Source organism: Schistocerca serialis, chromosome 5, assembly GCF_023864345.2.
Source record: "Schistocerca serialis cubense isolate TAMUIC-IGC-003099 chromosome 5, iqSchSeri2.2, whole genome shotgun sequence".
NCBI classification, from domain to species: Eukaryota; Metazoa; Arthropoda; class Insecta; order Orthoptera; family Acrididae; genus Schistocerca; species Schistocerca serialis.
The window spans coordinates 261,927,231-261,953,371 of record NC_064642.1 but is presented as its reverse complement, the minus strand read 5'-3'; positions in this window follow the sequence as shown (position 1 = coordinate 261,953,371).

Below are 26,141 nucleotides of genomic sequence, written 5' to 3'. Positions count from 1 at the left end.
GGTAAAGAGAGGTTAAATTGGATATTGCAGCAGTTCGTTGATACCAATGGTCATCATTTCGAATACCTTCTGTATATGGACGTTCATGCCACTTTTTTGACCTTCGTTAAGCTTCAAAGACCTTACTGTTACTCACCATTGGATTCGTCTCGATAGCAGCTATCATAAAATAAGTACCAAACTATAGCATCCCATTTAAAAAAACAAAGTTGACCTTCATATCTCTGACGCGACCCTACCTAGCAACAAAAAACCAACGTCATATTATGGCCCCCGTTGTCCCATGCAACATTTGTCCCACAAACTTTTCAGCTACTACCGTACTTTCGGAGCTATTCTAGGTGGCAATAGTTAGTAGTGACTCGCCCTGTGTTATGCCTCGACGGACTGTGTGAGACGCGCTAACTGTTCGATCACGATGGTCGTGACTACGTGACGTATGGAAGTGTGGATCGATCCTGGAGGCGTGCTCGATAGCCAAAGTGGTTAAAGCGACTGCACGCGAGGAGCTGGAAATCCGGGTTGGAGTGCCGATGCAAATTTTCGACTGACACAAACGACTGACATCAATGTATAGTCACACTATGTGAATCTATTTCATCATAACATAGAGTTCTTTTTCTTTATTGTGATTTTAAACACCTTATACAAAGGCGGGCTGTCAGCAGCATAGTACGCCGCTCTTCAGCCTTGAGTTTGACAATAAGTATTACATAGAGGTGGCACAGAGAACACAGTCAAAACGGCGGGCAAAAAATGTAGACACAAAAAAACAAAAAAACATGGAGCCGTTCACGCTGGACGAGAAACATCACTAACACTAGTTGACACGGCGCACATAACATGGATGATGGTGACGGCACACGTGAACAGTGGTGGCGTGACGGCGAACAAACACTAAAAACAAACGAAGGCACACACACGAGACACTGATGGCGATGATCTCCGGCGCGCGAATATAACATAGAAGTGTTTGGGCACTCCTTAAGTTTCGTTATTAACTTAAAACAGTTTGTGTAGGAAATGAAGAAAAGCGATTATTATGAAAATGCTGTCACATGTTTTCATACAAAAAAAAAATCTCTTCAAAAGCTATACAGGGTGGCCCATTGATAGTGACCGGGCCAAATATCTCACGAAATAAGTATCAAACGAAAAAACTACAAAGAACGAAACTCGTCTAGCTTGAAGGGGGAAACCAGATGGCGCTATGGTTGGCCCGCTAGATGGCGCTGCCTTAGATCTAACGGATATCAACTGCGTTTTTTTAAATAGGAACCCCCACTTTTTATTACATATTCGTGTAGTACGTAAAGAAATATGAATGTTTTAGTTGGACCACTTTTTTCGCTTTGTGATAGATGGCACTGTAATAGTCACAAACGTGGTATCACGTAACATTCCGCCAGTGCGGACGCTATTTGCTTCGTGATACATTACCCGTGTTAAAATGGACCTTTTACCAATTGCGAAAAAGGTCGATATCGTGTTGATGTATGGCTATTGTGATCAAAATGCCCAACGGGCGTGTGCTGTGTATGCTGCTCGGTATCCTGGACGACATAATCCAAGTGTCCGGACCGTTCGCCGGATAGTTACGTTATTTAAGGAATCATGAAGTGTTCAGCCACATGTGAAACGTCAACCACGACCTGCAACAAATGATGATGTCCAAGTAGGTGTTTTAGCTGCTGCCGCGGCTAATCCGCACATCAGTAGCAGACAAATTGCGCGAGAATCGGGAATCTCAAAAACGTCTTTGTTGAGAATGCTACATCAACATCGATTGCACCCGTACCATATTTCTATGCACCAGGAATTGCATGGCGACGACTTTCACGTCGTGTACAGTTCCGCCACTGGGCACAATAGAAATTACGGGACGATGACAGATTTTTTGCACGCGGTCTATTTAGCGACGAAGCGTCATTCACCAACAGCGGTAACGGAAACCGGCATAATATGCACTATTGGGCAACGGAAAATCCACGATGGCTGCGACAAGTGGAACATCAGCGACCTTGCGGGTTAATGTATGGTGCCGCATTATGGGTTCAAATGGCTCTGAGCACTGTGGGACTTAACCTCTAAGATCATCAGTCCCCTAGAACTTAGAACTACTTAAACCTAAGTAAACTAAAGACATCACACACATCCATGCCCAAGGCAGGTTCAAATGGTTCTGAGCACTATGGGACTTAACATCTGAGGTCATCAGTCCCCTAGAACTTAGAACTACTTAAACCTAACTAACCTAAGGACATCACCCACATCCATGCCCGAGGCAGGATTCGAACATGCGACCGTAGCGGTCGCGCGGTTCCAGACTGTAGCGCCTTGAACGGCTCGGCACTTTGGCCGGCGCGGCATTATGGGAGGAAGGATAATAGGCCCTCATTTTATCGATGGCAATCGAAATGGTGCAATGTATGCTGATTTCCTACGTAATGTTCTACCGATGTTACTACAAGATGTTTCACTGCATGACAGAATGCCGATGTACTTCCAAGATGATGGATGTCCGGCACATAGCTCGCGTGCGGTTGCAGCGCTGTTGAATAGCATACTTCATGACAGGTGGATTGGTCCCCGAAGCACCATACTATAGCCCGCACGTTCACCGGGTCTGACGCCCCCGGATTTCTTTCTGTGGGGAAAGTTGAAGGATATTTGTTATCGTGATCCACCGACAACGCCCGACAACATCCGTCAGCGCATTGTCAATGCAATGCGAATGCGAATATTACGGAAGGCGGACTATTCGCTGTTGAGAGGAATGTCGTTATGCGTATTGCCAAATGCATTGAGGTTGACGGACGTCATTTTGAGCATTTATTGCATTAATGTAGTATTTACAGGTAATCACGCTGTAACAGCATGCGTTCTCAGAAATGATAAGTTCACAAAGGTACATGTATCACATTGGAACAACCGAAATAAAATGTTCAAACGTACCTACGTTCTGTATTTTAATTTAAAAAACCTACCTGTTACCAACTGTTCGTCTAAAATTGTGAGCCATATGTTTGTAACTATTACTGCACCATCTATCACAAAGCGAAAACAGTGGTCCAACTAAAACATTCATATTTCTTTACGTACTACACGAGTATGTAATAAAAACTGGGGGGTTCCTACTTAAAAAAAAGCACAGTTGATATCTGTTTAACCTATGGCAGCGCCATCTAGCGGGTCAACCATAACGTCATCTGGTTTCCCCCTTCAAGCTAGACAAGTTTCGTTGTTTGTAGTTTTTTGGTTTGATGCTTATTTCGTGAGATATTTGACCCGGTCACGATCAATGAACCACCGTATATATAGGGGAAGCGTAGTTACCACAAATCTCGAAAAGTTATTCACCGATTTGCTTGAAATTTTTACACGATATTCTAACTAACATTCGGACGGACATACGGTATGTATTTTGGTAATATATTGCACTTATAAACATATTTGGTAAAAATGTTTCCACTTAAGACGTTACATGTATGTAAGTAGAACGAAAAATCTCAAAATAATCTTGACGGGTTTACTTCACAAATTTTACACGATACTCTACTGAACATTCAGAAGGAAATGAACATATAGAGAGAGAGGAGATGGAGATGGCCAGCGAGGGGGAAGGAGAAGATGGCCAGGGAGAAGGGAGGACAGGGAATTTGGGATGTACATGCAGTTCCGATACATACGGAGCCATGCGAAGCGTTGCCGGGTTCGCTGGTATCTAAAACAAAAATAAAGATGGGGAAAAAATGGTTCAAATGGCTCTGAGCACTATGGGACTTTACATCTATGGTCATCAGTCCCCTAGAACTTAGAACTACTTAAACCTAACTAACCTAAGGACATCACACATCACCCAGTCATCACGAGTCAGAGAAAATCCCTGACCCCGCAGGGAATCGAACCCGGGAACCCGCGCGTGGGAAGCGAGAACGCTACCGCACGACCACGAGCTGCGGACTAAAGATGGGGAAGCAAAGTGGAGTAAGAAATACTGAATGAAACGACAAAACGAATATCCAGAAAGTGGATGTACTCGAGAGAGACGAAAGACGAAAAAGAAGACTGGCCAATCGGTGCGTGATATATTTTGAAGGAGAGACCGGCTACCTGTTGAAGGAGAAATAATGGACAGAGCATTGTGCACTTCTGAATTCGCCGCCGTGCTGGCAACGGGCCACGGGCTTAATGTCTGCTCCTCGCAGGCGCAGCGGAAGCCTGCACTGACATCTTAAAAAGGGCGGCGGGCAATTTTTTGCTTTATTCTGAGCCGCCTGGGTGCAGGTGTGGGGCGGGGCGGCAGGGAGGCGGCTGGCAAGTGGCCGGCTGTTGGGGCAGGTCGCGCTCAATGGGCGCGCTTTGTTCCCGCCGCTCTTAATGGCCGCGCTACGCACACACCGGCGCCGCACGCACAGCCATTCACACTGTCGCGGCCCGCGGCACTCGGCCCAGCTGGGAGTGACACTGCTGGCTGCCTCGCTGAAGGGGCGGGCGGGGGTGGGCGCGCGTCTCAGCGCCGCGTCGGCGCGCGGTCCCCCAGCTCCGTCCTCAACCTGCCCTGCGGACCAGAGACAAACGTAATCGAATGGAAGTGCAAGGGTACTTGTAACTGAGATAAATACGAAAGAGTTAATAAGAGATCGCATAGAAGATCTGTGGCAAAATGAACGGACATTTCAGGCATAGGTACGAGAACATACGAATTTCTCCGGATGTAATGGTTCTCTATTTACGTGACCATTACGGCACTCCAACCCCAGTTCTCGATGCCAGTAATATCGTACTACTTTTCTGCGAAGTAACAGACATATTTTTGTGACAATATTCACATTTGGTTTTATTAATGTATTGGTACTCCAATGTATCGATATATTACAGTGATATGGTTCTTGTGTGTATTCATTTCTGTGAGACTGTAACCGTTTTTGCGCGAATGCTTGGTTTCACTTTGCAGAAGTTAAGTTGTTATTTCGCTTTGTAAAAGAACAGTCAAGTCTTGTGTTGGGTTAAAGTGGAAATTAAATATATGAAGACTGATACAACACTGTTTTCTTGATGAAGTGACAATTAAGAAGAAGTATATGTGAATTTACAAGAAGTTTAATAAAAATGTGGATCGTGTCACCAATTCAAAAATTATTTCTACCATACCATTGTTCTGATCTGGGATTGTTTGATCATTAAGAATTTCCTGAAAAACGCATTTGTTAGGTCTTCAAATATTGCTAAAATACAGATCTGGACCTTCTAGCAGTCAAAGTGGAATCACCCTAGAATCAACAAGATGAGCCATAACAACTTCGACGAAATCTACGTCGGAATCCATTCAAGGTAAGTGCCAAAATTAATGACTTTTTTACAGTGACTTCATTATTTCCATTCTGACGATACCATCCACAGTCAATAACTTTGTTGTTGCCCGATAAAGCGAACATATGCTGCGTGAGCGACATTGTTAATCTGATTCTAACCTACTTTGCAAGAGGTGGTATTGTTAGACAGAACATCAGTGAGAGACTAAAAATCACATTTCCTGACTCGTCGAGTGGACTGATACATTTCCTGGCCAGTCATTATCTGACCGGTCATTACTATTGTTTAAATCCGTACAGATGTGGCAGACAGGCAGGGCAAGGTGGTCCTCTTGTATATCCGGAAATGTCGTTGGGGCCGCGCGGGATTAGCCGAGCGGTCTTAGGCGCTGCAGTCATGGACTGTGCGGCTGGTCCCGACGGACGTTCGAGTCCTCCCTCGGGCATGGGTGTCTGTGTTAGTCCTTAAGTTAATTTAGGTTAAGTAGTGTGTAAGCTTAGGGACTGATGACAGTAGCAGTTAAGTCCCGTAAGATTTCACACACATTTGAACATTTTCTTGTCGTTGGGCTAACCAGAATGAATGTAAAGCAAGTGTCAGAATGCCTCGTTGACGTCAAAAGGGGGAAAATGACGGTGTTTGAACAAGTGACTCCTCATTTCCTTGTGCTGTGTATTTTGGAATGTGAGACATCAGAAGTAGCAGTAGATTTTTGCTATTTCGGCAGCAAAATATCTGTTGATGACAAAAGTAGGGCATACATATAATGCAGACTGGCTTTTGCAAGAAAAGTGTTTCTCAAATAATTAAATTTGTTACTATCGGTTATAAATTTAGGAGGCAAGAAGTCTTTTCTTTAAGTATTTGTCGAGAATGTAGCCTTTTACATGGACGATAAACAATTTAGACAAGGAGGGAGCAGAGGCTTTGGAACTGTGCTACTAGAGAAGAACGCTAAAGATAAGGTGGATATATCAGATAAGTAATGGAGAGGTACTGAATCGAATTAGTGAGAAAAAAGTGCACAGTGTCAATTGACTGAAAGAAGAGATTTCTTGCTGCTATCAAGGAGCAGTCGATTTGGTAATGAAGGGAAATGAGAAGCGAGAGATAGTTATACAGGGAGATCTTGATGCCACATCGTCCAGGCGTGGTAACCTATTATAGCTACATCAGAATTAACCTACATTTCTTTGTGAGGGGTACCGTCTGCTAAGTTTTAACGGTCCTTGGCGCATGAACACACCAGAGAGGCCTCAGAAAAGCAGATGTGGCTGCTAGAAGAAATCAGTGTTTCGTAGCCTAGCGCATCTATGCCACCTGCACAAAACTGTGCAAATGAGCACGGTTGTTTTCGCTATGACAAGTAGAGCACTCTGTGAATCGTCAATTTTTTTCCAGCTCCGAGGTTTTAAAAAATTCGCAAAAGCAGAAGCCCATTAGACCAGAGTTCTCTTGCCATCAAGAAGCGTTTCCTTGGATGATACAGTCAGTCTCCAGACTCCATGATCCTACCTGTTAGGTGTCATGTTGAGATAGCTAAGTGAATGGTACAGCCACCAGGAAGGTCGACAAAAGATTACCGGCTAGCTGGAGAAACAGTTAATGATGTTGTTGCTCTCTAAAACTACAATCAGATCATGTGAAAATACGATAGCAACTCTTAATTACGATCGCCTGCCGATCAACGAAGACCACGCCGCTGCTAGCATTACCTGCCACGTTCTATTGTAACGTGCTATAATCAGACAGCATCTCCATTCTTCGCTCTCAGTTAAATTTTTACTTCTTCATTCTATGTCCTCTCGTTACTTACGTCCCTGTTTTCCCTTGATTGACCGAGTATTGTGTCCTGGTATAGCAACAACTTTTTTTTTGTATCCAGGAATTTTTGTCATCCACTTCAGTGCCGTTTTACTCTGTTCAGTCGTGTGAACTTCATTGTTAATATATGCTGATGCACAAAACTTAAAGAGGAAAGTATCCGTATCATGATGTGCCACTGCCAAGGAACGTAGTCCCATGAAACATGGACCATACATGGAAAGAAATGCTGCAGTATAGTACAGAGGTAACTAAAATAAATACGCAATGAGACCCAACAGAAATGACACATTTATTCGAAGGCAATAAATATACTGATGTCACGGCGATCCATGATGGTCCGCTAGACATCAAAAACGGGGGGACATGGTTATTAATAAGATCGGAGGGCAACGCATCGTCTGCAACATGCTGTGATAGGGCGTTCCATTCCTACACACGTGCGTTTGACAACTCTTCGGTGGTCGCTGGTGCATGTGGACGAGTTGCACCTACCACAATAACTCCTTACCATCCTTGTGGCCAGATAGGGAGCACTTTGCAGAGACTGTATTGCTTTCCATGTTGATCACACACCCTATTAAGAGCCATGTCCTGCCGTTTGTAGTCTCCATGAGTCCATCATCAATCGCAGTGGCTTCAGTGTAATTACTGTCTTCGAACAAAAGTGTCATTTGTGTTGATCTCATCACGTATTTATTTTAGTTACCTTCTGTACTACACTGCAGCCGTTCTTTCTACGTATAGGGCAGGTTTCATCGAGCTATGCCACATGACAGACAAACATCATGCTGAACTTATTGTGGCTCTTGAGATTTACACACAGAGGGGTCTTTATCAAAATATTCGTTTCTTATTGCGTCTGCAGTCGATTTTTATTTAAGCCCTTCCATCTCTAAACTATTAGCTGCAGTCAAATGAAAACCGAACATCCACCACAACGAGACCATGGATAGTCAAATTCAAATGGCTCCAAGGACTATGGGACATAACATCTGGGGTCATCAGTCCCCTACACTTAGAACGACTAAAACCTAAGTAACCTAAGGACATCACACACATCCATACTCGAGGAAGGAATCGAACCTGCCACTGTAGCAGCGGCACGGTTCTGGACTGAAGCTCCTAGAACCGCTCGGCCGCAGCAGCCGGTCATGGATCGTCTCATTCTAAAGCAATCACCATCCGCGTTAAGACATTTACGCCACTGGGAGACGAGACGATCAGTTTCTGTTTCGTAGACCGCTGTCGCTCGCTGACAGATCCATAACAGCACCCACTCTTGGACAGTGGATTTCCACGTGCGACTGAATCCGGCGTCCACAAATGTCTTCCTTCAGGTCGGTGAAAGTGTGAAAATCACACGGTGACAAATCCGGGATGTAGGGAGGATGCTGCTGTGTTTCCCAACCAAACCATTGAAGCGTAATCTTGGTCCGATTAGTAGTGTGGGGGTGGGTGTTATCGCGCAACAGGATCATTCCGTTCGACAGCATTCCAGCATTCCAACAGCTCGAGGGCAAACGCCACTGTCAACAGTGGAAACATGCCACACCTCCCCAGCAAAGAATTGCAAGGCTTTCAGTGAACTTCTTCGACTGCGGCGGTCCTCTGCTTGTTGAGTTCCTCGAGCATGGAAGCACATTCACTGCGGAGTGCTATGGAGACATTTCGCAGAAACAGCGAAGCGCCGTAAAGTCAAAAGGTCCGGGAATGATTTTGGGCGGAACCATCATGTTGCTCGCCAACGCCCGCCGCCACGCTTCCAATCGGACGAAGGCTATTCTTCAACGATTTGGTTGGGAAACCCTGCAGCATCCTCCGTACAGTGCGGATCTGTCACAGTGTGATTTTAACATTTTTGGCGAGCTGAAGATATGCGTGGACGTCGGTTTCAGTCGGACGAGGAAGTGCAAGAGCGTGGCGGTTGTGGAACCATCAGCGGTCGACCGGATGCTACGTAACAGGAACTGATCGTCTCGTCTCCCCGTGGGATAAACGCCTTAGGAGTGACGTTCGTGAAACTGAACGAAAATGTCAATTTTCAATTTATTTTTTATTTATTAGTAGAAGTCATGGACAACAAATTCCTGAACGTTCTATGATGAAATCGTATCCGAAATGGCTGAAAAATAAGTGAATGTGTGGCGCGACCTTCCCCCCACGCCTCTTCTTTGAAGCAACACTGCATTACTAGCTGTGTAAACACTGATTCTGTGGATTACTTTCCAGAAAACTTGCACTGGATACATCTAGAAGGCTGCGATATGTGGTCTCTGGTCTTATAGATCATCTGTGTCTCTCTTCTGTATCAGTAACAAACCAAGTATTTTGTTTATGAGGAAACAATTCTTGTTTTGCCTTTTGCTACTGATGGGGATTAACGGAAGTGTTCGATTATGGTGCAGTTCTTGTATGTGATGAGGGAATGTAGGGAGGATGAAGTTATTAGGGAGAATGGGCTTTAAGATAGCAAATTTCACTCAAGATGTTTTGAGAAAAATATAAAAAAAAGTTCAAATGTGTGTTAAATCTTATGGGACTTAACTGCTAAGGTCATCAGTCCCTAAGCTTACACTGTACTTAACCTAAATTATCCTAAGGACAACCACACACATCCATGCCCGAGGGAGGACTCGAACCTCCGCCGGGACAAGCCGCACATCCATGACTGCAGCGCCTCAGACCGCTCGGCTAATCCCGCGCGGCAGAAAAATATATTTACAGTTCCTATCTACATGTGAAAAGTCAATTGAAGATCTGGTAAAGGAAAGAAGACAGAAAACAAGAAACCAGAAGAAGATTGGCCTTGAAGGGAGAGAGGACCCTGTGTCCAAATCTGGAGCCTTCTGAGGAGGTGACATAGGAAAAAACGTTAGGCTGAAATTTAAATTGCATTTCCTGAAGATAGGGGTTTTTAAACTTTATGTACCTTTTTCTCAGAATTTGTGAAGGAAACAATTATGAAAATTGTACATCTATTTCTGCAAACCCAATAAATGTTGTCTCAAGAGCAAATTTTGAAATTCTGACTCTGAGTTGAGATATGGGGCAAAGTGCTTGGAAGTTTGCACGAATTTCGTATTATACTTAGAGTTAAAAATCTATTGAGTAGTTTCTGAGAAAAAGGTACATATATTGTTTTTTGAAAAAGTAATTTAAAATTCCATAAAAATGTTATATGTAATTCAAGGAACTTAGCAGTAAATGCAAATGAAATTATCATGTAAAGCATGGTACAAAATTTAATTACAGTATCTTCAAAATTGTGGATTTGGTGCATGTTTTAAATACTTTTTTGTTTTTTCATGAACGTCCCTCACTAACGCGTTGGTAGTTACTTTTGAATGGAACCATTTCGTGGTCCCTTTGTGGTGGGTGTTCGGTTTCCATCTAACTGCCCCTTACACCAAATGGCTCTAAGCACTATGGGACTTAACATCTGAGGTGATCAGTCCCCCTAGATTTAGAACTACATAAACCTAACTAACCTAAGAACATCACACACATGCATGCCCGAGGCAGGGTTCGAACCTGCGACCGTAGCAGCAGCGCGGTTCCTGTGAAGCGGTTTTTTTTGTTTTTGTTTTTTTGTTTTTTTTTAATCGATGTGTTTGGTCGTTGCGGACAAGGACGTCACATGACATCCGGTCAAGTTCGTTTGTTAATCCTTCCACTCAGTTTTTTATTGCAGAGGGCAACCAGCTCTCTGACCGAACACGCTGAGCTACCGTGCCGGCGGACTGAAGCGCCTAGAACCGCTCGGTCACATCGGCCGGCGCCCCTTATACCATCGCGTTTGGTCTATTCAACTGTGACTGTGAAGGCAAGGTCGCAACATATCTGTAGCAGCATGCGAATTACATACTTGAGGCAACGTCAGGGCAATGAGTAGAGTAGTGCTATTCAGTAGCAAGCCACACAGGTGGGGACACAGTTTCACCTTTTCACAGGGTCAAAGCTTGACTATGGCGAGGAGGTTTAAGTGGACCTCGGGTGCAGTAGTTTTACAGAGGTGAAGGGGTTTGCTCATGAAAGACTAGCGGGGAGAGCAGCGGACTGAAAGCCCCAACGACAACGTAATTACGAGGAGCTGGCGCTGCACTTTACCAAAATTACGGGTCGGAATTTTTGGTGCACTACATAAATGTAGTAAATGATAGGATTACAAGCAGTATTGGTAGCATTGGGAGGGAAGGAAACATAAATGAATGTGTAACAGAGAGACTGGGAGCCGACTACTTCTCTTTTTTCTGTTTTATTGGTTTTTTGGTTTGCACACGATTAGAAACATACATCATTCAATGTTAAACCACTATTTTCCACCCTTACAGAATATTAACTACATTTTAAAAGCAATAAAATTAGTTGATTGAGTAACTTTTGCGCTTTTATGAAACCAAAGCAATTACTTTTGATGCAAGTACAGTTTACATGCACAAACATAAAAAAATATACATAATTGTTGTTGTTATTTTGTACTCTGTAGAACTTTCTTCATCACGATCAAAGGCAAAGGTTCCCCATTATTATTGATAAATACGGAAATTGTTCATGAATAAGAGAATAATATTTGAAGAAGTATTGAAGTGGTATTAGATATATTTTTGTTTTATGCTGTTTTTATTTTACTTTTCTGATGAGGAACTGTGTTTTATAGTGGTATATGATAAATCTGTATTGTTTGCTCTATCTTTACTACGACATCTCTTTGTTTGACGTTACAGTTTTCGAATAAAACCTGAATTAAACATTGACAATTTCAACTTATGCTGTAAATACTGGTTACTTAGAAGTAATAGACAGGCATACGACTATGTATTACAAAAATGTTCCGTAAGTTGCCTGGCGCTGTATAGAGGATGAACATTAATAAAACCGACAAACTGCAGAGACGGATTCCTGACTGTAAATGGAGGAAAATGGTCCTATGAACACGTGTCTGGAAATGCATCTTTGCCACGGTACATGGCGCTGACGAATGAAAGTTCCTCTGACCATTCCATGTGTTCGTTGTGTGTCGTGTGATCGACGCTACGAACTGTAAGCAGTAGAATCGTCCAGTAATCATGTGGGGGAACAAGCCAAGCAGATGGAAATGGCTGAGAGGGAGAACCTGGTCCTCGGAATCTGGTATACGCACAGTCTGCCGCCTCCCTGTACATTCGTCTCTTTGAAAGGACTCAAATTCACACAAACGCCCAAAAAGGCCTCGAAATGTTGTGTGATGTGGTTAGTGTCTGTGAGGGAACTTGTTTCAGTATAGCCTTGCAGTCTCTGGACCGCTTCCATCTGCTTGGTCATAGACAATCACCCCCTCGGCTCTTCCCTGACATGATTATCTGACCATTCTGCTGCTTACAGTACGCTGCTTCAATCACACACGCTGCAACACACAAGGAACATACAGAACGTAGTCAGAGGAACTTTCATTCGTCAGCGCTGTCTTTCAGAGCAACGATGCGTTTGTGGGCACATGTTCATAGTATCCAGTTAGGAATCTGTCCCTGCTGTTTGTTGGTTTTATTAATGTTACCCTGTACATTCTCACTGAGTTTCTAGATGGTTCACACTTCCAGTTTTTAGCAGAATCTAAGGAAACACTGCAGTAAAAGCACGGCATTGGTGGGCCGACAAAGCACCCTTTTTCTGGGGAACGATGAGGAGACATTGCCAGAGGACCGCGTACAGTGGTGACATTGCGCAAAACACATTAGCTTGGCGCCAGACAGGGGGCAGACGTCCAGGTATACAGCCTAGCGCCGAAAAGTCGCTGACAGCGCATTGTAGGCCTTGTTAGGGAGCAAGCCGCCAAAATAAATGTAAACGTTCTGCAAATCTCCGTGGGACAGGGAAAGTGGCGTCCACACGTCCAGACTGTTTGTGAGAGGATGAAGCTTTACAAGTTTATGGCCATTCTTTACAAACTTTGAAATGGATGCACCATGGGAGATAAGAAGCTGTTTATGGAAGGCTGTGCTTCCACCATGTATTGTGTTAGTAAAAGAGACGGAAAACGTGTGTGAAAGAGGCAGCGAAGCTGAATTTTTTTTCCATTTTCTGCCAATTAACTTTAAAGTCTCAGATTGGTCAAATCGGTTTGCAGTGCAAACACCATTCTTCGAGCTTAGAATGCTGGGTTCCAGCTCGTGATTGGCTTGTGGGAAAGTGGGAGAAGTCAAAAAAGAGAAATGTGCTTTTGGAACCAAGCTGAGGAGGAAACACACAGAAAGGAAGATTGCAAGTCTGGTACACGTCTCTTGTACTGGCACTACGCTAGTAAAGAACTGCAGGTCTCTACCTAAACGGTGAGTCTTGTGTCCTTTGCTAGTGTGTGACTTAGAGCCTGTGCCAGTCACCTTCTGAACCGTCAGAGGTACTGCTTATATCATCACGGTCACAACGAGTGACGTGTGCGTGTACTTATTTGTACTGAAATTGGCCGTCCAAACAGTTGACGTCTTCCGACACGCACAGTCGTGGCACGGAGTCAAATTGATTTGGCAGACCAGCAAACGGGTCCACCTGCACACTGGAATCCATCAGGGATTCAGAGGCTCTTAGGGAAGTACCTGCATTCTGAATTAACTGAACGCGACACCACGTACTTACATTTTTCGGGAACACGCATTTAATAACAGATTGCCTCCGTCCATGACTTCAGTCACCGAACGCATCGAGGTGGCCCCCCTTGACCAGCAGGACGGTAAAGTATTCACTGCTGCAACGTAGGGCTATAATATCTATTTCTCAGCACCCTGTTCTTTTTCTTGTTTGTATGGTAGAATATAGATGCTTGGTGGCGGCTTAGTTTGATGCCATAACATAGATTCATGTGTATGAAGTGAGATAGAGCGAGTAGTGTTCTGGTTAGTGTCGTGTGTCGATCCCCAGCAGATCATTTTGTCCACCATAGATCCCATTTTAGTAAGGCTTTTGTTGAATAAATATTTTTGTATGATGTTTCTTTAATAATTTTGTTGAATAAATATTTTTTGTATGATGTTTCTTTAATAATTTTGTTGTCATGTTTAGTATCAATAAATCGATTGTGAATTAGACTACAACTTCTCCCTTAGTTCTGATTGACAGTTCCTTCGCATTTTTATATTTTTTGTATGATGTTTCTTTAATAATTTTGTTGTCATGTTTAGTATCAATAAATCGATTGTGAATTAGACTACAACTTCTCCCTTAGTTCTGATTGACAGTTCCTTCGCATTTTTATGGCAGTCTAGATCTGAAACATAAGGAGTACCTTTTTCGCTTTGTGTCCACTGCGTGGATCTTTACTTCATTAACAATAATCATCTTTCAAGGTATCGCTCGATATGTATGCAACACACCTGATGTACTGGTAGCACGGGCGCGACTTTAACTGACGAAAGCTACTACGCTCAGTTACAATAGTCTACGGTAGCCTACGATTGTTTCACAACTCTACGAGAAGCTGATGCCGATGTCTATCGCGACTAAGGAACAATGGGGAGGATCGCGGAGTCGTAAGCCTGACCTACGCCACGGCCGGTGTTGTGGTGCAGCACGAGCTCCAGTGAAGCAGTGCCCCAGTCACGGGAGCGTGCTCGTCGTGCTGCCGGGCACGGCTGGGCGCGCGGACTGTGGGACGGAGGGGGGCGGTAATGGGAGGCGCCGATCTGCGGCCTGGCAGGCAGGCAGGCGAGCTCCGTTAATCGCGGCAGCCGATTAATATCGCGGCCAGCGGCGCAGCGGCTCAATGGAGCCGGGCTCTCTCTCTTTTATCGGCCGGAGGCTGCGTCCCGTCCCGTGCGGAGATGAATGGCCGGCCCATTGAGGCACGACGCGTGTGTACTACGAGTGGCTGCCCGCCGCGCCCCGCCCCCGCAGCGCTCGCCGTGACGCACGGCGCCGCCTCCCACCTGCTATGTACTGCCGCCGCCGCCGCCGCCGCTGCCAGTGGCGCGCTCGCCCACAGCCTCTCAGTTACGAGGAGAACACGACAAGTGCCAGGAACTTCGCTCAGTGGAAGAGGGAGTCAAAATAAGCGGACATGGCCTCTACTGGGTGATCCCAAAAGTCAGTATAAATTTGAAAACTTAATAAATCACGGAATAATGTAGATAGAGAGGTAAAAATTGATACACATGCTTGGAATGACATGGGATTTTATTAGAACCACCCCATATTGCTAGACGCGTGAAAGATTTCTTGCGCGCGTCGTTTGGTGATGATCGTGTGCTCAGCCGCCACTTCCGTCATGCTTGGCCTCCTAGGTCCCCAGACCTCAGTCCGTGCGATTATTGGATGTGGAGTTACCTGAAGTCGCAAGTGTATCGTGATCGACCGACATCTCTATGGATGTTGAAAGACAACACCCGACGCCAATGCCTCACCATAACTCCGGACATGCTTTACAGTGCTGTTCACAACATTATTCCTCGACTACAGCTATTGTTGAGGAATGATGGTGGACATATTCACCATTTCCTGTCTTACTTCGTTATGCTAATTATTGCTATTCTGATCATCTGTCGGACATTTTTTGTATTTTTTTGGTTCTAGTAAAACCCGATGTCATGTGTGTCAATTTGTGCCTCTCTCTCTACATTATTCCGTGATTTATTCAGTTTTCAAATTTATACTGACTTTTTGATCACCCGGTACATCTACATCTACATCTACATTTACGTGCCAGGCAGAGGGTTCATCGAACCACCTTCACAATTCTCTATTATTCCAATCTCGTATAGCGCGCGGAAAGAATGAACCCCTACATCTTTCCGTATGAGCTCTGATTTCCCTTATTTTATCGTGGTGATCGTTCCGCCCTATGTAGGTCGGTGTCAACAAAATATTTTCGCATTCGAAGGAGAAAGCTGGTGATTGGAATTTCGTGAGACGATTCCGTCGCAACGAAAAACGCCTTTCTTTTAATGATTTCCAGACCAAATTGTATCATTTCTGTGACACTCTGTCCCATATTTCGCGATAGTATAAAATGTGCTGCCTTTCTTTGAACTTTTTCGATGCACTCCGTCAGTCCTACCTGGTAAGGATCCCACACCACGCAGCAGTATTCTAAAAGAGGACGGACAAGCGTAGTGTTGGCAGTCTTCTTAGGAGGTCTGTTACATTTTCTAAGTGTCCTGCCAATAAAACGTAGCCTTTGGTCAGCCTTCCCCATACCATTTTCTATGTTTTCTTTCCTATTTAAGATGTGCATAATTGTAATACCTAGGTATTTAATTGAATTTACGGCTTTTAGATTAGACTGATTTATCGTGTAACCGAAGTTTAACGAGTTCCTTTTAGCACTCATGTGGATGACCTCACACATTTCGTTATTTAGGGTCAACTGCCACTTTTCGCACCATTCAGATATTTTTTAAAAATCGTTTAGCAGTTTGTTTTGATCTTTTGATGACTTCATTAGTCGATAAACGACGGCGTCATCTGCAAACAACCGAACACGGCTGCTCAGATTGTCACCCAAATCGTTTATATAGATGAGGAACAGCAAAGGGCCTATAACACTACCTTGTGGAACGCCTGAAATCACTTCTGTTTTACTCGATGACCTTCCGTCTGTGGGGCGGCTGGTGGAATAAATGTTGTTATAGAAATGTTTTGTAGATGCAGATGCATTTCCCTGCCGATGCACCACTTGTGGGGCGGCTGGTGGAATTTATTTGTATAGAATATAAGTTTTCTTTGTTTTTCCCGGCCGATGCACCAATTGTGGGGCGGCTGGTCGAATATATTGTAGTTCTTTAAATGTAGAATGTAATGTAGAAAAGATGCATTTCCCTGCCGATGCACCATTTGTGGGGCGGCTGGTGGAATAAATGTTGTTATATAAATGTTTTGTAGATGCAGATGCATTCCCGGCCGATTAACCAATTGTGGGGCGGCGGGTGGAGTGATGTTGTTAATAATATTTTGTGTTTGTAATGTAGAAAAGATGCATTTCCCGGCCAATTAACTATATGTGGGGCGGCGGGTGGAATTTATTTGTTTATATATATTGTAGAATTGATTATTTTCCGGCCGATTAACCATATGTGGGCGACGGGTGGAATTAATTGTTATATAAATGTTCCTATTATTTATGCTGTCTTTTGCCGTTCTCAACACTGGCTCTCTAACTACAATATTGGCAACCAGAAAGTGATTAGCAAAACGTGAAGCCTGTAATTAGAATTCCTAGTGCCCACTTCATCTGAGAAATACACTTACAGCTACAGCTTATAGCTCTGAGGAATTAGGAGATTGCCTGGGATTCATAATCAAAACGATCCTGTAAAAACGTTCGCTATATTCTGAACGTCACAGATAAAAAAAAAAAAAAAAAGAATCCACACAATCCAACTACCAGAGCAGTTCAGAGTCTAATGCGCTGATGCAACTATAACTGTCCAAATTAAATGTTTAAGTGAATGCTCGCCATAATTTGATGATAGTGTTCATCAAACGCCACGCTAAATAATGGTAGAATGTCTGTCCCGCGGCGGCACATGAAAATACGACACACGCAAACTGAAGATAGATCATTAAAGTTATCCCAGAATTAACAGTTCACTCGAAAAATGATTTCATGGTTACGCGTATCCCGAGTAACTTATTACGGCATCCAAGGCTGTTTATATCAATGATACCGACGCGACTCCTGGCTCAGGTGGTGTGCTATTCAGCGTCTGAAGAGAACTGGGGCCTTACTTCCTCGCACAGCGTTCTTACATATAAAGCCGCGGTGCGGACGGCTAAGGGAGCTCCTGATCAAATCGGGTCTCCCGACTAGCCGCTAGGCTAGTAATGCACCATTTCAAGTTATTGAATAAATCATCGCTTCCTTTGCTGACGGCCTATGAAGTTCTCAATTAAAATGTGCAATCAGCACACAGGTAAGTAATCATAACAAAAGTCTGACGTGGCTAAGTCAAATATTTTGGGCGAGAGAATTAATTTAATTACACTACACGCAGTAGACGAACTCTGAACTTGCCCTTTGGAGATACGCTATCGCTATAGTTTTATAGTTATTCAATTGAAATTTCTCACGCCTTTATGATTATAGCGGATCTCCCTTCTACTTAAATTTAAACATCCTAGCCTTATTTGTTCGCCTACTTAATCTATCTTGCCTCCTTAATTTCTAAGACAAAAACCAGAAAATCATGAATTTCAACAAAAATTTTAATTTGTGAGATCCTGAATACTGTTTCTACTAAATTATTATGAAGAAGGAATCTAAATGTAAATTTGTAAGTCTCTAGCTCTTTTCTGTTGCGCCAATGATTTTTACAGAAAAACGTCCAAATTTCGAAAATGGTTAAAGTTATTGAACTGCTATTCAACACATATTGATTTAGTATTACTCCTGACATGCTAGAAACGTTTCAGGTTATTTACTTGATTTTTAAAGTATTGCGCAACATTTATGACGTCAGAGCTAGGCTTCCAGTTCTGAGATGGCATAATTTCTATCTGCTGCCTGTAAAGATCGACTTGCGAAACCTATAGTCTTGTGCACTTCTTGTTCGTTCTCTATTTCTACTTGGAATATCTCCACAGCTATACCATAGCTGTTTTTCAAAATCAGGATGATGTAAACTAGGACTATTAATGAAAGATTGTTTAAGCGCCTCGAACGCCTGTTGACATTCTTGCGTCCAAACCCAAGGGGTATTTTTTTTCAGCAGGAGGTGAAAACAGGGCGCATTAAAAGCCTGATCACTAACAAAACGCCTATAGAAGCCGAAAAGACCGAACATCGATCTCAACTGCTTCTTGTTACTGGGAGCCTCAAATTTTTCAATGACTGCTAGCTTGCCTGGGTCAGGCAGAATACCTTTTCCACTTATCATATATCCCAAGAAACCTATTTCGTCTTTAACGCACTCTGTCTTTTCAATCTTTAGTTTCATACCACCTCTCTCAATAGCCTCTAACACTACCTCTAATAAAACTATGTGTTCTTCCCAGGTAGGAGTTGCTATTAACAGATGATCTACGTTGACTGTTATTTTATTACTTAAGGCTGGTCCTAAAACATGGCACATCACACGTACGAAGGCACAAACAGAGATATTAAGTCCGAAAGGTACGACACGGTATTGGTAACAGACTCCTTCGTACAAGAAAGCTGTGTACTTCCTTGAACTTTCCACCAGTGGCAAATTCCAGTATCCACACGTGATGTCCATAGAGGTTAAGAATTGTACTCCCTGGAACTTTTGCAATAACTCGTCCATGTTCTGCGGTCTATCACTTTCCCTAATCACTATTTCATTCAACCAACGAGCGTCCAAGACCAATCTGACACTCCCGTCTCTTTTTGGTACAACAACCAGAGGATTATTGTACTAACTGACCGCTTTTTCAATCACACCCCACTCTAGCATTCTCTGTATCTCCTTTCGAACCGCCTCCTTCCGAGCTACATGTATTTGGTATGGCTTCCTGAAAAACACTTGGCCAGGTTTCACTTTTAATTGACATTCATAAACTTTGACCACGCCAGGTCGATCTGAAAATACCTTATGATGCCTTTTTAAAACCTGTCCCAGTTCTTCCTTCTGATTAGCTGAAACTTTATCGATTTCCTGCAACTTAGCTTCTATCTTGTCCAAAATAATTGCTTCTTCTTCTTCTGTGTTTAGCTTACTTTTACTAAGATTAACACCTTCGTCCCAATATCTCCTGTTTTTCAGAACTCGAACAGGCAGCTCCCAAGTTTCATCATTAGTTACTACATGTTTATCAATAAAAGGTACCGTAATTACTCCGGTTATCGGCAAGACCAATTTTAACTGGCGCCTTTCAAAGTCAACAACACTCTGATATTTCGACAAGAAATCTATGCCAATTAAAACCTCAATACTGAGATTGTTTACAATTAAGCATGGATGATCAATTATATTACCATTAATATCAAAGGGCAGCAAAGCTTCTTGCTTTACCGTTTTTGACACCTTGCCAGTAGCACCAATTATTCTTAGTCCTGATACCCTCATTAAAGTAAGCTTGTCTTTACCAGGTAATGAATCAAAGAAGGACTGAGATATCGCACTCACCTCACTTCCACTGTCTAAGAGACAACGTACATTGATACCCAACATACTCACTATTATTATAGGGTGGCTTATTCTAGTTTGTACAGGTGGTTCCTCAAACTCACCTAATAGTTCCTTTTGGATTTGTCTCCAACTAAAGTGATCGACATCTGTCTTCATTACATTTAGGTCAAAGTGTGTAGGGGTTTCCTGAATTACATTTTCAGCTGCCTTTTCCAGTCGGTCTATTAATTTCAAATCGAAACACCGCACGACTTCATTACATTTAGTTTGCTGAACATGACCCAAATTACTGTAGTCTGAGCGATTCTGCGCCTCCAGACCGGGCATAACACTAGTTACAGCTAAAACACTTTTACTATTATCGTCGGGTTCCTTCTCAAGTGACAACTGGTCACAGCTACTGGGTTCATCGACCCCCAACAGGCTATCCTCTACATTCTCACTTACCTCCTTTCCTAAATCTATTAGTACAGTATCAACATCCTGCACAGGCACTTTAGATAAGAGCACATCATCCTCATTGTAAATATGAGCATGAATTTCTTCTGCTTCTTCACCTGACAATTCAGTATTTGGTAGCTCCTCCCTACCGTTACACTGCTGCGCCATCTCTTTCTCTTCCCACTTAGAAAGCGTCTCTAACACGGTATCTATCAAATACTGTGAGTGATCTAATATTTCTGCTGTAGCCTTAGATGCTACCGACCCTTCATCCACATGTTCAATTTGAGTATTCTGATCTGTCTTACCAATTACTGTAATTATTGGCTTAGAAAAAGTAACCACCTGGTGAGCGCCAGTGTCCTCATAGACGGGAACTAGTTTTCCTGCCTTGGCCTACTACTGTTTCCTTTATTTCCATTATAGTTAACTGGCACAGCATTGCTTTCCGCACTGTTGTTTACCTGCATAATTTTGTTCGGAACAAAATTACTATCATTTGGATGCCATTATTGGTTCTGATAATTATTTCTCCAATTTCTACCTCTCTTAGGATGGCGGACACCTACTGTTCTGATGTTTAGATTGCCATTCTGCTCGTTCTTAAAATTACTACTAGCATTATTAGCATTTCTGTTATTACGTGCTTGCTCTTCATTGGCAGCCATACGCTCTACACGTTCCAAATGTTCAATGAAACGATCCAGATTGTCTCTAGGGGCAGATATAATTCTAGTTTGCCAATACCATGGCAGTTTGGCTTCAAGACCTAGTATTATCATTTCAGGTTTTAGCTTTTCGGCCAAATGTGACAAACGTGAGATCCATGACCTAGCAAACTCTTTTATAGATTCCTTGCCAGCATTGAAGCGTTTTCCACTCCAATAGACCAATACTCATTAATGATAGCTGTTTTAAATTCCGCTAATGTTTTACACTTCAACATAACATCAGCTGACCAACGCATGGCGTCACCTGCTAAATGGCTTCTAATAAATGAGATTTTCTCTCGTTCAGACCAAGTTGGTGGAATCACATCTTCAAAATCGTTCCAAAAATCTAGCGGGTGGATATTTTTATCTGGATCGAACCGCAAGAACTGCCGACACCCGATAAAAGCGGCGTTTGCAGCTACAACTTGTTGCATACTACCATTACCAGAAGTTACTGAAGCTACTTTACTCTCAATGTTAGCAATGTTAGTACTAATATTTTCTATTCTTGTTTCAACATTATCTGCTCTTTGCACAATATGAGTAGTGTCAGTTTTTATTGCGTCTACTTCTGCTTGACATATGTTTACTTTTATATTAACATCTTTAAACCTATCTGAGCACAGTTCAGATTCCGCCTCGATCTTTTCTGTTAACTTGTGCTCCAGCTTCGCGTCTTCCATTTGGAAGTCTTTGCGAACCTCAGCAACTTCGGATTTTACTGTTTCATACATTTCAGAAAATTGTTGAGCAACATTTTTCTTAATATCCTCATGGTTGTAATCAATTTTATAATTCAAACTGTCCAGATCCTCTTTCAACTTATTGCAACTAGCCTTGAAGGAAGTTTCTAATTCAGCTTTATTGGATTCTAATTTATTGTCCATTTCCTCAAACCGTTTATTAAAATTGGTTTGCTGGCCACAATCTCATACTTTAATTCAACATTACTGTTTTTGACCTCAGTTATTTCAGACTTTAATTCAGCTGTCATTCTAGCATTACTGGCTGACAATTTTGCATCACTGGCAGCTATTGCTTGTAACATAACATTTAAATCAATAGCCCCAGTATCTTTGGGATGCTCACTAGCTGGCTTTTTACCACACTCAGGTGACGAAAAACTAGCTCCAACACCAGAATCATCAAAATTAAATGAAACTTCTGATTGATCAGTCATATCTAACTTATCCTATTTAAACTCTACCATCTCTGATGGCTGTTTCATTTTTAATTCATCAGAGAAACTATCCTCCAATAAATTAACAATTTCTGATTTCTGCTTTACTACAGGGGTCTCTATTATTGAATCATTGCCCCTTTTCACACTACTGTCAGGAGACAATTCTTCATATTTCACTTTAACATTACTATTTTCATTCATATTTACACTTGAACCGTTGTCTGGATTTACAGTTCCCTCAACAGACATAGGTTCTGATTTAAATTTAACCTCAGTTTCTTCTGCCAATTCCATCTCCGACAGTCTTTTAGTGCAGGTTAGTAAAATTTTAAACAGCTTTTCAGTTAACTTAGTTCCTTCTGCATGACGTATGGCGTTGCCGGCGCGGCATACCAGGATTACTGATGCGCCGCGGCGCGTTGAACTGCAGACGGCACTTTGATGGCTGCTGTGTGTTTGTGTGGCCCGCAACTGCAGGCGCGGCTCCGGTTGCTCCGGCGGACGACTGCGGTGAGGCGAAACTGGCTTCTCGCGATGCCGGCAGCGCCGCTAGACTCAGTGCCAGCTCCGTCAATCCAGATGCGTTGTTAATCCAATTGCGTCGTCCCGTGCACACGAAACACTATCACTATTCTATTACTCAGTTGCGTGTCGCATTTCACTCCCGAATCCAAATATTTAAAAATCACTTTCACTTTTACTCAGTTTTTTTCCTGGCCGATGCACCAATTGTGGGGCGGCTGGTGGAATAAATTTGTATAGAAAATAAGTTTTGTTTGTTTTTCCCAGCCAATGCACCAATTGTGGGGCGGCGGGTGGAGTGATGTTGTTAATAATATTTTGTGTTTGTAATGTAGAAAAGATGCATTTCCCGGCCAATTAACTATATGTGGGGTGGCGGGTGGAATTTATTTGTTTATATATATTGTAGAATTGATGCATTTCCCGGCCGATTAACCATATGTGGGGCGATGGGTGGAATTAATTGTTATATAAATGTTACTATTATTTATGCTGTCTTTTGCCATTCTCAACACTGGCTCTCTAACTACAATATTGGCAACCAGAAAGTGATTAGCAAAACGTGAAGCCTGTAATTAGAATTCCTAGTGCCGACTTCATCTGAGAAATACACTTATAGCTACAGCTTATAGATCTGAGGAATTAGGAGATTGTCTGGGATTCATAATCAAAACGATCCTGCAAAAACGTTCGCTATGTTCTGAAAGTCACAGATCAAAAAAAAAAAAAAAAAAAAAAAAAAAGGATCCACACAGTCCAACTACCAGAGCAGTTCAGAGTCTAATGCGCTGATGCAACTATAACTGTCCAAATTAAATGTTTAAGTGAATGCTCGCCATAATTTGATGATAATGTTCATCAAACGCCACGCTAAATAATGGTAGAATGTCTGTCCCGCGGCGGCACGTGAAAATACGACATACGCAAACTGAAGATAGATCATTAAAGTTATCCCAGAATTAACACTTCACCCGAAAAGTGATTTCATGGTTACGCATATCCCGAGTAACTTATTACGGCACCCGAGGCTATTTATAGCAATGATACCGAGGCGACGCGACTCCTGGCTCAGGTGATGTGCCATTCAGCGTCTGGAGAGAACTGGGGCCTTACTTCCTCGCACAGCGTTCTTATATATAAAGCCGCTGTGCGGACGGCTAAGGGAGCGCGTGATCAAACCGGGTCTCCCGACTAGCCGTTAGGCTAGTAATGCACCATTTCAAGTTATTGAATAAATCATCGCTTCCTTTGCTGACGGCCCATGAAGCTCTCAATTTAAATGTGCAATCAGCACACAGGTAAGTAATCATAATAAAAGTCCGACGTGGCTAAGTCAAATATTTTGGGCGAGAGAATTAATTTAATTACACTACACGCAGTAGACGAACTCTGAACTTGCCCTTTGGAGATACGCTATCGCTATAGTTTTATAGTTATTCAATTGAAATTTCTCACACCTTTATGATTATAGCGGATCTCCCTTCTACTTAAATTTAAACATCCTAGCCTTATTTGTTCGCCTACTTAATCTATCTTGCTTCCTTAATTTCTAAGACAAAAACCAGAAAATCATGAATTTCAACAAAAATTTTAATTTGTGAGATCCTGAATACTGTTTCTACTAAATTATTATGAAGAAGGAATCTAAATGTAAATTTGTAAGTCTCTAGCTCTTTTCTGTTGCGCCAATGATTTTTACAGAAAAACGTCCAAATTTCGAAAATGGTTAAAGTTATTGAACTGCTGTTCAAAACATATTGATTTAGTATTACTCCTGACATGCTAGAAACGTTTTAGGTTATTTACTTGATTTTTAAAGTATTGCGCAACATTTATGACGTCAGAGCTAGGCTGGCGCACAATGGAAAGACTGATGTGAATTTTATACAGCGTGAGTAGGCTGCTTCCCTACACGTCAGTTACTACGAACTGTGACCTATCTGACAGAATTTCAAGATTCATAGTACTAAATGTACAGCACGAGGCAAGTGACGCGATTTATGAGTGTCGTATTAATACGTGTGTACACAGCAGAGTGTTCGAAGCATACTAAAACAGGTACTAATATGATGAAGCCATAGTGGCAATGCCAAATGATGAACACAAAACCAGTCTCACCACAAATATATAAAATATGGTATATGTGTGACGATGCTGGCGCTGATTTTGTGTTTATCATTTGAATATGCCATTTTGGCTTTATTACACTACAGGCCTTTTAAATTACTACACCAAGAAGAAATGCTGACGACAAACGGGTATTTATTGGACAAATATATTATACTAGAACTGACATGTGATTACATTTTCATGCAATTTGGGTGCATAGATCCTGAGAAATCGGTACCCAGAACAACCACGTCTGGCCGTTATAACGGCCTTGATACGCCTGGGCATTGAGTCAAACAGAGGTTCGATGGCGTGTGTAGGTACAGCTGCCCATGCAGATTCAACACGATACCACAGTTCATCAAGAGTAGTGACTGGCGTATTGTGACGAGCCAGCTGCTCGACCACCATTGACTGACGTTTTCACTTGGTGAGAGACCTGGAGAATGTGCTGGCCACGGCAGCAGTCGAACATTTTCTGTATCCAGAAAGGCCAGTGCAGGACCTGCAACATGCGGTCGTGCATTATCCTGATGAAATGTAGGGTTTCGCAGGGATCGAATGAAGGGTAGAGCCACGAGTCCTAACACATGTGAAATGTAACGTCCACTGTTCAAAGTGCCATCAATGCGAAGAAGAGTGACCGAGACGTGTAACCAGTGGCACCCCATACCATCACACCGGCTGATACGCCAGTATGGCGATGACGAATACATGCTTCCAATGTGCGTTCACCGCGATGTCGCCAAGCACGGATGCGACCATCATGATGCTGTAAACAGAACCTGGATTCATCCGCAAAAATGACGTTTTGCCATTCGTGCACCCAGGTTCGTCGTTGAGTGCACCATCCCAGGCGCTCCTGTCTGTGATGCAGCGTCAAGGGTAACCGCAGCCACGGTCTCAGAGCTGATAGTCCATGATGCTGCAAACGTCGTCGAACTGTTCGTACAGATGGTTGTCGTCTTGCAAACGTCC